Source organism: Oncorhynchus nerka, linkage group LG13 (genome assembly GCF_034236695.1).
Source record: "Oncorhynchus nerka isolate Pitt River linkage group LG13, Oner_Uvic_2.0, whole genome shotgun sequence".
NCBI classification, from domain to species: domain Eukaryota; kingdom Metazoa; phylum Chordata; class Actinopteri; order Salmoniformes; family Salmonidae; genus Oncorhynchus; species Oncorhynchus nerka.
In genome coordinates, this window is record NC_088408.1 from 43833859 (window position 1) to 43847231 (window position 13373).

Sequence of the window (13373 nt, forward strand, 5' to 3'; positions counted from 1 at the left end):
AGCACACTGGAAGAAAAAGAAATCTCGACCAGATTGTTTGCTTTTTCTTTAGCTCAAAGACTGTCCAGAAATATTGAAGCTTGTTTTGCGGTATCACTCCCCCTTAAATGTCTTGTTAGTCTTTCACCGGGTAGCTTGGAAGGTGAGTGTGAGAGAGAGATGAAATAGTGGTAGAGTCTGTGTGTGTGTGTGTGTGTGTGTGTGTGTAACTGTCAACGAGAGAGAGCGATTGTGATTGATTAAATGTAAGATGGTGTGTATATATATATACACTGCTCAAAAAAATAAAGGGAACACTTAAACAACACAATGTAACTCCAAGTCAATCACACTTCTGTGAAATAGAACTGCCCACTTAGGAAGCAACACTGATTGACAATACATTTCACATGCTCTTGTGCAAATGGAATAGACAACAGGTGGAAATTATAGGCAATTAGTAAGACACCCCCAATAAAGGAGTGGTTCTGCAGGTGGTGACCACAGACCCCTTCTCAGTTCCGATGCTTCCTGGCTGATGTTTTGGTCACTTTTGAATGCTGGCGGTGCTTTCACTCTGGTGGTAGCATGAGACGGAGTCTACAACCCACACAAGTGGCTCAGGTACTGCAGCTCATCCAGGATGGCACATCAATGCGAGCTGTGGCAAGAAGGTTTGCTGTGTCTGTCTGTCTGTCAGCGTAGTGTCCAGAGCATGGAGGTGCTACCAGGAGACAGGCCAGTACATCAGGAGATGTGGAGGAGGCCGTAGGAGGCCAACAACCCAGCAGCATGACCACTACCTCCGAATTTGTGCAAGGAGGAGCAGGATGAGCACTGCCAGAGCCCTGCAGAATGACCTCCAGCAGGCCACAAATGTGTATGTGTCTGCTCAAAGTCCATGAGGGTGGTATGAGGGCCCGACGTCCACAGGTGGGGGTTGTGCTTACAGCCCAACACCGTGCAGGATGTTTGGCATTTGCCAGAGAACACCAAGATTGGCAAATTCGCCACTCGCGCCCTGTGCTCTTCACAGATGAAAGCAGGTTCACACTGAGCACATGTGACAGATGTAACAGTCTGCAGACGCCGTGGAGAACGTTCTGCTGCCTGCAACATCCTCCAGCATGACCGGTTTGGTGGTGGGTCAGTCATGGTGTGGGGTGGCATTTCTTGGGGGGCCGCACAGCCCTCCATGTGCTCGCCAGAGGTAGCCTGACTGCCATTAGGTACCGAGATGAGATCCTCAGACCCCTTGTGAGCCAATATGCTGGTGCGGATTGCCCTGGGTTCCTCCTAATGCAAGACAATGCTAGACCTCATGTGGCTGGAGTGTGTCAGCAGTTCCTGCAAGAGGAAGGCATTGATGCTATGGACTGGCCCGCCCGTTCCCCAGACCTGAATCCAATTGAGCACATCTGGGACATCATGTCTCACTCCATCCACCAACGCCACGTTGCACCACAGATTGTCCAGGAGTTGGCAGATGCTTTAGTCCAGGTCTGGGAGGAGATCCCTCAGGAGATCATCCACCACCCTATCAGGAGCATGCCCCATGCTTCACAGTAGGTATGGTGTTCTTTGGATGCAACTCAGCATTCTTTGTCCTCCAAACACGATGAGTTGAGTTTTTACCAAAAAGTTATATTTTGGTTTCATCTGACCATATGACATTCTCCCAGTCTTCTTCTGGATCATCCAATTGCTCTCTAGCAAACTTTAGACGGGCCTGGACATGTACTGGCTTAAGCAGGGGGACACGTCTGGCACTGCAGGATTTGAGTCCCTGGCGGCGTAGTGTGTTGCTGATGGTAGGCTTTGTTACTTTGGTCCCAGCTCTCTGCACGTCATTCACTAGGTGTCCCCCCGTGTGGTTCTGGGATTTTTGCTCACCGTTCTTGTGATCATTTTGACCCCACGGGGTGAGATCTTGCGTGGAGCCCCAGATCGAGGGAGATTATCAGTGGTCTTGTATGTCTTCCATTTCCTAATAATTTCTCCCTCAGTTGATTTCTTCAAACCAAGCTGCTTACCTATTGCATATTCAGTCTTCCCAGCCTGGTGCAGGTCTACATTTTTGTTTCTGGTGTCCTTTGACAGTCCTTTGGTCTTGGCCATAGTGGAGTTTGTAGTGTGACTGTTTGAGGTTGTGGACAGGTGTCTTTTATACTGATAACAAGTTCACTCAGGTGCCATTAATACAGGTAACGAGTGGAGAACAGAGGAGCCTCTTAAAGAATAAGTTACAGGTCTGTGAGAGCCAGAAATCTTGCTTGTTTGTAGGTGACCAAATACTTATTTTCCACCATAATTTGCAAATAAGTTCCTAAAAAATCCTACAATGTGATTTTCTGTATTTTTTTTCTCATTTTGTCTGTCATAGTTGAAGTGTACCTATGATGAAAATTACAGGCCTCTCTCATCTTTTTAAGTGGAAGAACTTGCACAATTGGTGGCTGACTAAATACTTTTTTGCCCCACTGAATAGGGTGTGCATTTTTACAAGCCTAGCTTATTACTATTTAGTTGCATATTAATTATTGTACACTTAAGGTAAAGTGTTACCAAATCCACAGATTGCGAGTTCAAGATAAATACCTTTACTAAAAGTATTAATATATTGACTGATCAGGTCTCTCCAGATCTCCCAACAATGCTATTTTTAGGGTACATTTTATATGAATGTTATAATTTTTCAGCCATTCCTGAATCTGAGACCAGAAACAGGCTACCTAACGACAATACTAGAACAAATGGTCTATTGATTCTGTATCCTCACAACAGAATCTGCAGAGCTGTGATGATTGTATGCCACAAATATTCAACATTTTGTAGATGGTGTCATGGTCGTCATATGGAGGAGACCAAGGCGCAGCGTGTTAGCGTACATACTTCTTTAATGAAAGAACGAACACTGAACAAACTATTCAAAACAACAAACGAACCGTGAAGCTAATATGCATAGTGCAGACAGGCAACTAAACATAGACTAAGAACCCACAAAATACCCAAGGAATATGGCTACCTAAATATGGTCCCCAATCAGAGACAACGATAAACAGCTGCCACTGATTGAGAACCAATTCAGGCAACCATAGACATAGACAAAAACCCCTAGACAATACAAAAACTAACCAAAATACTAAAGAAAACAAAGATATCTAAGGTCAGGGCGTGACAGATGGCCAGAATTCTGCACAATAATTTTAGCTGAAAAGCTTGAAGACTTGATTCTTGCACCTTGAAGTCATACACTCTGTGATATTGAATCGGTACAAAATCTCTTTGCAGCTATTTTGCCTTCTGTATGGGACAGCTGTCAACATTCTGGTCCTCAAATGTAATTGGTATACTTTCCTATTTATGCTATTTTTGTTGCTCTGACAGTTTTGATCAATTATATTGGGCAGACAAACCAGTTCCCGGCCTCCTCTGCCACATGCCTCCTCCATTTTTGGGGTAATGGTGTAATCAATTGGTTGTAATATTGGATTGAGTAGACCTTCCCATACAATGCCGATAACTCCATGAAATACATAACTACCATTACAATTTACAATATTATTTAAAAACAAAATGCCTTTTTCAAACATCTTTATTTCATAAATACAGGTCTTTTATCAACCAATTTGAGATCAACCATAATATTTGTTTTATCTTTTCTGAGGGGTGAAACTTAAATTGTAACCATCTCTGCAATGCTTGTTTGAAAAAGAGAGATACTTTGAACAAGGCTTCTTTTTCAATTTATCAAAAATGAGACATGGCAATCTGCAAAAAGTCAATTTTTAAACAATGGATGAATTTTTACTTCACCCCAGTCTTCTTCAACACACCATCTCCCTTTTTATCGCCATTATCATCAAATTCAACCTCTCATTTCCTCATTCTCTTTGACCTCTTTTTCTCCTCCATTCCTCCTCTGAAATCCACCTTTGCGTGTCCCTGTCCCAATGTTCCTGTTCTCCCGGGTTTGCTAGCAGCTCGACGATAACCCGACGTAACTCCATCTCATAATGGTACTGGTCACCTTGGAAACGTGTTGTCTCCAAGTGCATGAGCGGTGGCACAACACCCGGCTGTAACCTGCTGGCTCTTCGCAGTGTTATTAAGACAATCTCCCTACACAAAAGTTCTCCCGGTCGTCTATTTCGTCTATGGTTTTGTGGTGGGCCGCACTTTAAACCATAAGATTTTTGTGCTTATGGAACATTTCTGCAATCTTTTATTTCAGCTCATAAAACATGGGACCAACACTTTACATGTTGTGTTCACTTTTTTGTTCAACGTAGGTCAGAAAGTAGTTATGTAATTGTAAGACCTATTACAGTAGGTCTAGTGTCTGTAGCTTAAACTGTTAAAGAGTTGTACCATTTTGAAAACCAACCACTTTAGGCCACCTGTTAGTCATGTTGTTTTATGCGATTTCAAATATTTAGAGTGCACGGTAATAATGGTTGGTGGCAGGACAAAAAAAGGAAATTAATACAAGAAACAAAGTTAAGTGAAATATTAGCTTTTGTGTGAAGCCAAAAAAGACAGGAAATTCAAAAGCTAATTAAACCTACTTAACATAGCTTTTCAGCACAAGCAGCTTGACTACTGCTCGAGTACTGTTGCTTTATTAAGAGGCATTTGAACGTACAGTTGAAGTCGGAAGTTTACATACACCTTGGCCAAATACATTTAAACTCAGTTTTTCACAATTCCTGACCTTTAATCCTAGCATAAATTCCATGTTTTAGGTCAGTTAGGATTACCACTTTATTTTAAGAATGTGAAATGTCAGAATAATACTAGAGAGAATGATTTATTTCAGCTTTTATTTCTTTCATCACAGTCCCAGTGGGTCAGCAGTTTACATATACTCAATTAGTATTTGGTAGCATTGTCTTTAAATTGTTTAACCTCATAGTCCGCCCCATCCCGCATGCGGTATCGTTACTACAGCCTCAAGCTCATTACCATAACGCAACGTTAGCGATTTCTAAAAATCGCAAATGAAATTAAATAAATATGCCTGCTCTCAAGCTTATCCTTTTCTTAACAATCCTGTCGTCTCAGATTTTCAAAATATGCTTTAGAACCAGAGAAAATCAATAATTTGTGTAAGAGTGGTGATAGCTAGCTTAGCATTTAGCGTTAGCATTTAGCACGCAACATATTCACAAAAACCAGCCAAGGAATCAAATAAAATAATTTACCTTTGAAGAACTTCAGATGTTTCAATGAGGAGACTCTTAGTTACATAGCAGATGTCCAGTTTTTCTTGAAAGATTCTTGTGTAGGACACATCGTTCCCTTTTGTTACTATGCATTTGGCTACCGAAACTAACCGAAAATTCAGTCACCTACACGTCGAACTTTTTTCCGAATTAACTCCATAATATCGACTGAAACATGGAAAACGTTGTTTGAATCAATCCTGAAGGTGGTTTCTCATATATCTCTCCATTGAAAGCACCGTCCTTGAAGCCTGCTTTGTTGTCTGATTCGAATGGAAAAACACTGGGAGCTGACTTTTGCGCACCAAATGCCACGCAGACACCAAGCGGGACACTTGGCAATTGTAGTCTCTTATGGTCAATCTTCCAATGATATGCCTACAAATACGTCACAATGCTGCAGAGACCTTGGGGAAACAAGAGAAAGTGTCCGTTCATTCCTGTCGCATTCACAGCCATATAAGGCGATCATGAAAAACGTAGCCTCAAAAATCCTGTTCATTTCCTGGTCGGTCATACATCTTGGTTTTTCCCGAAGCATTTGTTCTAAGGGACTCACAGTGAAAATCTTTGCAGTTCTGGATACGTAAGAGTCTCTTCTTTCCAAAACTATCAATTCCAAGCATATTCGAGCATCTTTTCGTGACAAAATATTGCGCTTAAAACGGGCACGTCTTTTTATCCAAAAATGAAATACTGCCCCTAGAGTACTAACAGGTTAACATGGGTCAAATATTTGGGTAGCCTTCCACAATATGTTGGGTGAATTTTGGCCCATTCCTCCTGACTGAGCTGGTGTAACTGAGTCAGGTTTGTAGGCCTCCTTGCTCACACACCCTTTTTCAGTTCTGCCCACACATGTTCTATAGGATTGACGTCAGGGCTTTGTGATGGCCACTCTAATACCTTGGCTTTGTTGTCCTTAAGCCATTTTGCCACAACTTTGGAAGTATGCTTGGGTCATTGTCCATTTGGAAGACCCATTTGCAACCAAGCTTTAACTTACAGACTGATGTCTTGAGATGTTGCTTCAATATATCAACGTACTTTTCCTTCCTCATGATGCCATCTAAGTGCACCAGTCCCTCCTGCAGCAAAGCAACCCACAACATGATGCTGCCACCCCCATGCTTCACGGTTGGGATGGTGTTCTTCGGCTTGCAAGCCTCCTCCTTTTTCCTCCAAACTTAAAGATAGCCATTATGGCCAAACAGTTATATTTTTGTTTCATCAGCCCAGAGGATATTTCTCCAAGAAGTATGATCTTTGTCCCCATGTGTAGTTGCAAACCATAGTCTGGCATTTTTATGTCGGTTTTGGAGGAGTGGCTTCTTCCTTGCAGAGTGGCCTTTTAGGTTATGTCAATATAGGACTCATTTGACTGTGGATATAGATACCTTTGTACCTGTTTTCTCCAGTATCTTCACAAGGTCCTTTGCTGTTGTTCTGGGATTGATGTGAACTTTTCGCAACAAAGTACGTTCATCTCTAGGAGACAGAACGCGTCTCCTTCCTGAGCGATATGATGGCTGTGTGATCCCATGGTGTTTATACTTGCATACTATTGTTTGTACAGATGAACATGGTAACTTCAGGCATTTGGAAGTTACTCCCAAGGATGAACCAGACAATTTTTTTCTGAGGTCTTGGCTGATTTATTTTGATTTTCCCATGAGGTCAAGCAAAGAGGCACTGAATTTGAAGGTAGGCCTTGAAATAGATCCACAGGTGCACCTCCAATTGACTCAAATGATGTCAATTAGCCTATCAGAAGCTTCTAAAGCCATGACACAATCTGGATTTTCCAAGCTGTTTAACGGCACAGTCAATTTAGTGTATGTAAACCTCTGACCCACTGGAATTGTGATACAGTGAATTTTAGGTGAAATAATCTATCTGTAAACAATTGTTTGAAAAATTACTTGTGTCATGGACGAAGTAGATGTCCTAACCGACTTGCCAAAACTATAGTTTGTTAACAATACCTTTTTAGAGTGGATGAAAAACTAGTTTTAATGACTCCAACCTAAGTGTATGTAAACTTCCGACATCAATTGTATATATATTTGTTTTCATCAAAATGTGTTTTTTGGGAGAAAGGCTTTCTGTATCATGTAAACTTTCATGTGCCTTTATAATAAAAGTGTATGCCATCTGTAAATGTGAATAGAATTGATAAATTACGAGCCTTGTCCGGTTTTACAGTTATAGGGAATGTGAAATTTAATAGTTAGTCTCTTTATACATTGATTGTTACTATATTTAGAAAGTATATAAGTCATTTCAAGCCCTATTCCTCCATTTTTGTTGAATGGGAAATACATCATATTTTGACTATGTACTTGAGCTTGCCTCCTCAAAAGTGAGTACACCTCAGCAATTTATAAAACATCTTTTACTAGAAATGTCAGATTTGATTATTTCTTGGAGTATGTAGAATTACTAGTTATTGTTTATATTTTTGGGGGATAGAATTTTGGATGAAAAGCGTGCCCAAAGTAAACTGCTTGCTACTCAGACCCAGAAGCTAGGATATATAGATTTGGATAGAAAACACGCTAAAGTTTCCAAAACGGTTTAAATAATGTCTTTGAGTATAACAGAACTTAAATGGCAGGCGAAAACCTGAGGAAAATCCATCCAGGAAGTGCTATTATTTTGAAATGGGTGTTTTTCCATTGAAAGCCTATGCACCATTTAAAGGGATTGGACCCAGATTCCGTTCTCTATTGCTTCCACTAGCTGTGAACAGTCTTTAGACATTGCTTCAGGCCTTTATTCTGAAAAATGAGGGAGAATGAGCAGTTTCAATGAGAGGTCAGTGGAATTTCCCCAACCTGTTTGGTGCGCAATCCCGAGAGCGCGCCTTTCTTGTTTTTCTTTTATATTGACGACGCTATTGTCCGGTTGAAATAATATCGATTAATTAGGCAAAAAACAACCTGAGGATTGATTATAAACATCGTTTGACATGTTTCTACGAACTTTACGGATACTATTTGGAATTTTCGTCTGCTGACCGTATTTGAGCCATTGGATTACTGAACAAAACGCGTCAAACAAAATGGAGTTTTTTTATCGAACATTTGATGTGTAACTGGCAGTCTTGTGAGTGCAACCATACAAAGATCATCAAAGGTAAGTGATTAATTTTATTGCTATTTCTAACCTTCGTTACTAATCTACTTGGCTGGTAACTGTATGTAATGTTTTGTGTACTGAGCGCTGTCCTCCGATAATCGCATGGTTTGCTTTCGCCGTAAAGCCTTTTTGAAATCTGACATGGCGGCTGGATTAACAACAAGTTAAGCTTTATTTTGATGTATTGCACTTGTGATTTCATGAAAGTTCAATATTTATAGTAATTTAATTTGAATTTGGCGCTCTGCAATTTCACCGGAAGTTGTTGAGGTGGGACGCTAGTGTCTCACTGATCATAAGAAGTCATGGCCCTGTCGTGATAAATAATTACTTTTGAGTATGTCTTTTTAGGCAGATTCTACATTTTGACATTACATTTAAACTCTTGGAACTACCGCTCCCGGATCCGAGAGAATTGTCATCAACTGACACGAATTAGCATAACGCAACGGACAAAATATATTACTAGAAATATTCATTTTCATGAAATCACAAGTGAAATATATTGAAACACAGCTTAGCCTTTTGTTAATCACCCTATCATCTCAGATTTTGAAATGATGCTTTACAGCCAAAGCAAGACAAGCATTTGTGTTAGTTTATCGATAGCCTAGCATAGCATTATGCCTAGCTAGCAGCAGGCAGCTTGGTCACGAAATCAGAAAAGCAATCAAATTAAATCGTTTACCTTTGAGGTAAACGATTTGAGCTTCGGATGAGCTTCGGATGTTTTCACTCACGAGACTCCAAGTTAGATAGCAAATGTTTCTTTTTTTCATAAAGATTATTGTTGTAGCCGAAATAGCTCCGTTTGTTCTTCACGTTTGGCTGAGAAATCGACCGGAAATTGCGGTCAAGACAACGCCGAAAAATATTTCAAATTAGATCCATAATATCGACAGAAACATGGCAAACGCTTTTTATAATCAATCCCCAAGGTGTTTTTGAAGAGTGCAATATAGCCACAACCCAACCATGGCTTTAGTGGATTGATGTGCAAGTGCTGATGGACGCAAAAGCACAATACTTACACACTCCCTCCTACCACCTAAAAGATATTACGGACCAGCAACCATTTAAGAAAGTTCCAGAGCTGTGACAGCTCTAAAAGAAGAACCATTAGTGGTCCCAGAGGAGCACAATGCAAAAATGCCGCCACCAGGCAACTAGCCAATTCCCTCTTCACTGTGAGAGCCACTGAACGAACACAGCTTTACTGGTGTTTCCACTACAGCAGCCGTCTTTATCCGGCCACAGGCATCTGAGGGCTCAGCAACTCAGCTCTCAGTTACTTGCCATCCCCCAGATAGAGAAGGAGACATGACAGGGACAGTGTCTCCAAGTCATTTACAGGTCCCAGGGACAGTCCCGGGAGAGGACACAATGTCCAATCCCCATTTCTGTATAGAAAATAAAGTTGTTAGGAATAAAGAGGGTTGAGGAAAAAAATCCCCTGAAGAAAATTGCGTTAGCCCATATGAATAAATTATGAAATGGGGCAAGCACCTATGCTTTAATGTGAAAATTGAGTGGTGGTGTTAGATTGCAAAAAGGTGTCATGGGTTAAGTGTGATGGAACTACTGTGGGCAATGGAACATTTATGACTAAATGGAGACATACTGTAACTAGGTTATTATTAGATAGTGTACATATGCCATGTGTACAAGGTTTTGAAAATTTTGACAAAAGAAACAGCAGAAGACTAAAAGACAGCCTGTTCTCTTGCTATAGGCATACAGTGGCTTGCGAAAGTATTCACCACCTTGGCATTTTCCCTATTTTGTTGCATTACATTACAACCTGGAATTAAAATTGATTTTTGAGGGGTTTGTATCATTTAATTTACTCTACATGCCTACCACTTGGAAGATGAAAAATATTTTTTATTGTGAAAAAAAGAAGAAATAAAACAAAAAAATATAAAACTTGAGCGTGCATTACTATTCACCCCCTAAAGTCAATACTTTGTAGAGTCACCTTTTGCAGCAATTACAGCTGCAAGTCTCTTGGGTATGTCTCTATATGTTTGGCACATTGAGCCACTGGGAATTTTTCCCATTGTTCAAGGCTAAAATTCTCCTTCAAGTTGGATGGGTTTCGCTGGTGTACAGCAATCGTTAAGTCATACCACAGATTCTCAATTGGATTGAGGTCTGGGCTATGACTAGGCCATTCCAAGACATTTAAATGTTTCCCTTTAAACCACTCGAGTGTTGCTTTAGCAGTATGCTTAGAGTCAATGTCCTGCTGAAAGGTGAACCACCATCCCAGTCTCTAATCTCTGGAAGACTGAAACAGGTTTCCCTCAAGAATTTCCCTGTATTTAGCCCCATCCTTCAATTCTGACCAGTTTCTCAGTCCCTGCCGTTACTTTTTTATAGCCACTCTTCAGTAAAGCCCAACTCGGTGGAGTGTACGGCTTAATGTGGTCCCATGGACAGATACTCCAATCTCCGCGGTGGAGCTTTGCAGCTCCTTCAGGGTTATACTTGGTCTCTCTGATTAATGCTCTCCTTGCCTGGTCCGTGAGTTTTGGTGGGTGGCCCTCGCTTGGCAGGTTTGTTGTGATGCCATATTCTTTAAAAAAAATTACAACAGATTTAAATGTTATCCGTGGGATGTTTAAAGTTTTTTATAACCCAACCCTGATCTGTACTTCTCCACAACTTTGTCCCTGACCTGTTTGGAGAGCTCCTTGGTCTTCATGGTGCCGCTTGCTTGGTTGTGTCCCTTGTTTAGTGGTGTTGCAGACTCTGGGGCTACTGAGATCATGTGACATTTAGATTTCACACAGGTGGACTTTATTTAACATGGTGGTCACATTTGGCACAAAACACACACATACTGTTACAGTGCCTTGCAAAAGTATTCATCGCCTTGGAGTTTTTCCTATTTTGTTGCATTACGACCTGTAATTTAAATAGATTTTTATTTCCATTTCATGTAATGGACATACACAAAATAGTTCAAAGTGGTGAAGTGAAATTTAAAAAATTACTTGATTCAAAAAATTATATATATAAAAAAAAAATAATAATTGGTGCTTGAATATGTATTCACCCCCTTTGGCTTGAAGCCCCTAAATAAGATTGTGTAACCAGTAAACTTTCAGAAGTCACATAATTAGTTAACTCTTGCTTCTACCCTCTACTTTTTTGAACATTCTGTTAAATATCGCGCAACATTTCAGCGCCCTGCTACTCATGCCAGGAATATAGTATATGCATTTGCTTAGTATGTGTGGATAGAAAACACTCAGACGTTTATAAAACTGGTTAAATCACTGCTGTGGCTTTACCAGAACGGCATTTACATCGAAAAGCACAGGAAAAACTGATCACAGAAAATGGAAATAAATATCCTTGCGCCACTTCCAGCATTTGTTCAAAGTGAACCGAATTACATAAGAATGAGATTTCAACTCCTGCAGCTAACACACGTTGTCTAGAGTCTTGTCATTTAATTCAGCTTTGATTCTTGGTAGAACCTAATCAAGGGACCACTTCCCCAAAGTCTCCGCCCAGCTCTTTTTGTGGAGCATTCCTGTGGACATTTTCTGCCAGACGACAGCTAAGGATTTTACATCGCCTTCCTGATGAATTTTATCGCTTATTAACGTGTACTAATACCTAAAGTTGCATTACAAAAGTATTTCGAAGTGTTTTGTGAAAGTTTATCGTCAACTTTTTGAATTTTAAAAAATGACGTTACGTTATGAAACGCAGTTTTTTTTCGTTGATCACACAGTATACATATAACGATATCTCGGCTATATATGGACCGATTTAATCGGAAAAAAGACCCAATAGTGATTATGGGACATCTAGGAGTGCCAACAAAGAAGATGGTCAAAGGTAATGAATGTTTTCTATTTTATTGTGCGGTTTGTGTAGCGCCGAATATGCTAATTATTTTGTTTACGTTCCCTGCGGGTCTTTTGTGGTGTTACATATGCTATCAGATAATAGCTTCTCATGCTTTCGCCGAAAAGCATTTTAAAAATATGACTTGTTGCCTGGATTCACAACGAGTGTAGCTTTAATTCAATACCCTGCATGTGTATTTTAATGAACGTTTGAGTTTTAACCTCTTGCTTCTACTTGGGACGCTTGCGTCCCAACTAGAGCTCTGGAAATGCAAATGCGCTACGCTAAATGCTAATAGTATTAGTTAAAACTCAAAAGTTCATTAAAATACACATGCAGGGTATCAAATTAAAGCTACACTCGTTGTGAATCCATTTCCGGACTGTAAGCCGCTACTTTATTCCCACGCTTTGAACCTCGCAGTTTATACAATGATGCGGCTAATTTAAGGATTTTTCCTGCTTTCACAAGATTCATGCCGCCAAAAAACTGAGCACCTTCACAAAATGTGACGTAAATCGAGCGCGCTCAAACTTCCCATCATTCTGATTACGGTAGTCGTTTTGTCACCCTCATCATGGCAAAGACACGGAGAAATAAATATGATGCAGCTTTCAAGTTGAAGGCCATCGATCTGGCTGTTGGAAAAGGAAATAGAGCTGCTGCACGGGAGCTTGGCCTTAACTTCTTGCGTCGAGCCATCCCGGATCCGGTATCATGACTACAGCCTCAAGCTCATTACCATAACGCAACGTTAACTATTCATGAAAATCGAAAATGAAATGAAATGAATCTATTTGCTCTCAAGCTTAGCCTTTTGTTAACCCTGATTACTGCCCCTTCTGGAGGAATTCGGTACCCATATAAAACATGATACATTTTTGTCAAAAGTTGCTAATATATCCATATAAAAAATATTATCGAATAGAGAACACTCTAAAGCTTCTAAAACCGTTTAAATTTTGTCTCTATGTAAAGCAGAAGTGTCAGGGCATGCATTCTCCCAAAGTCTCTCTTGTAATGGAAAAAGTTGGCACCACTTTGACGTCATCGTATACGCACTTACCAAGCAGTTACAGCTCTGGGAACAGGTTCTACGTCTTCAGCGCGAAGCCTGCTTTGAATGAGGCGTGTCACTGTGAGAATCGCGCGCTCACGAGA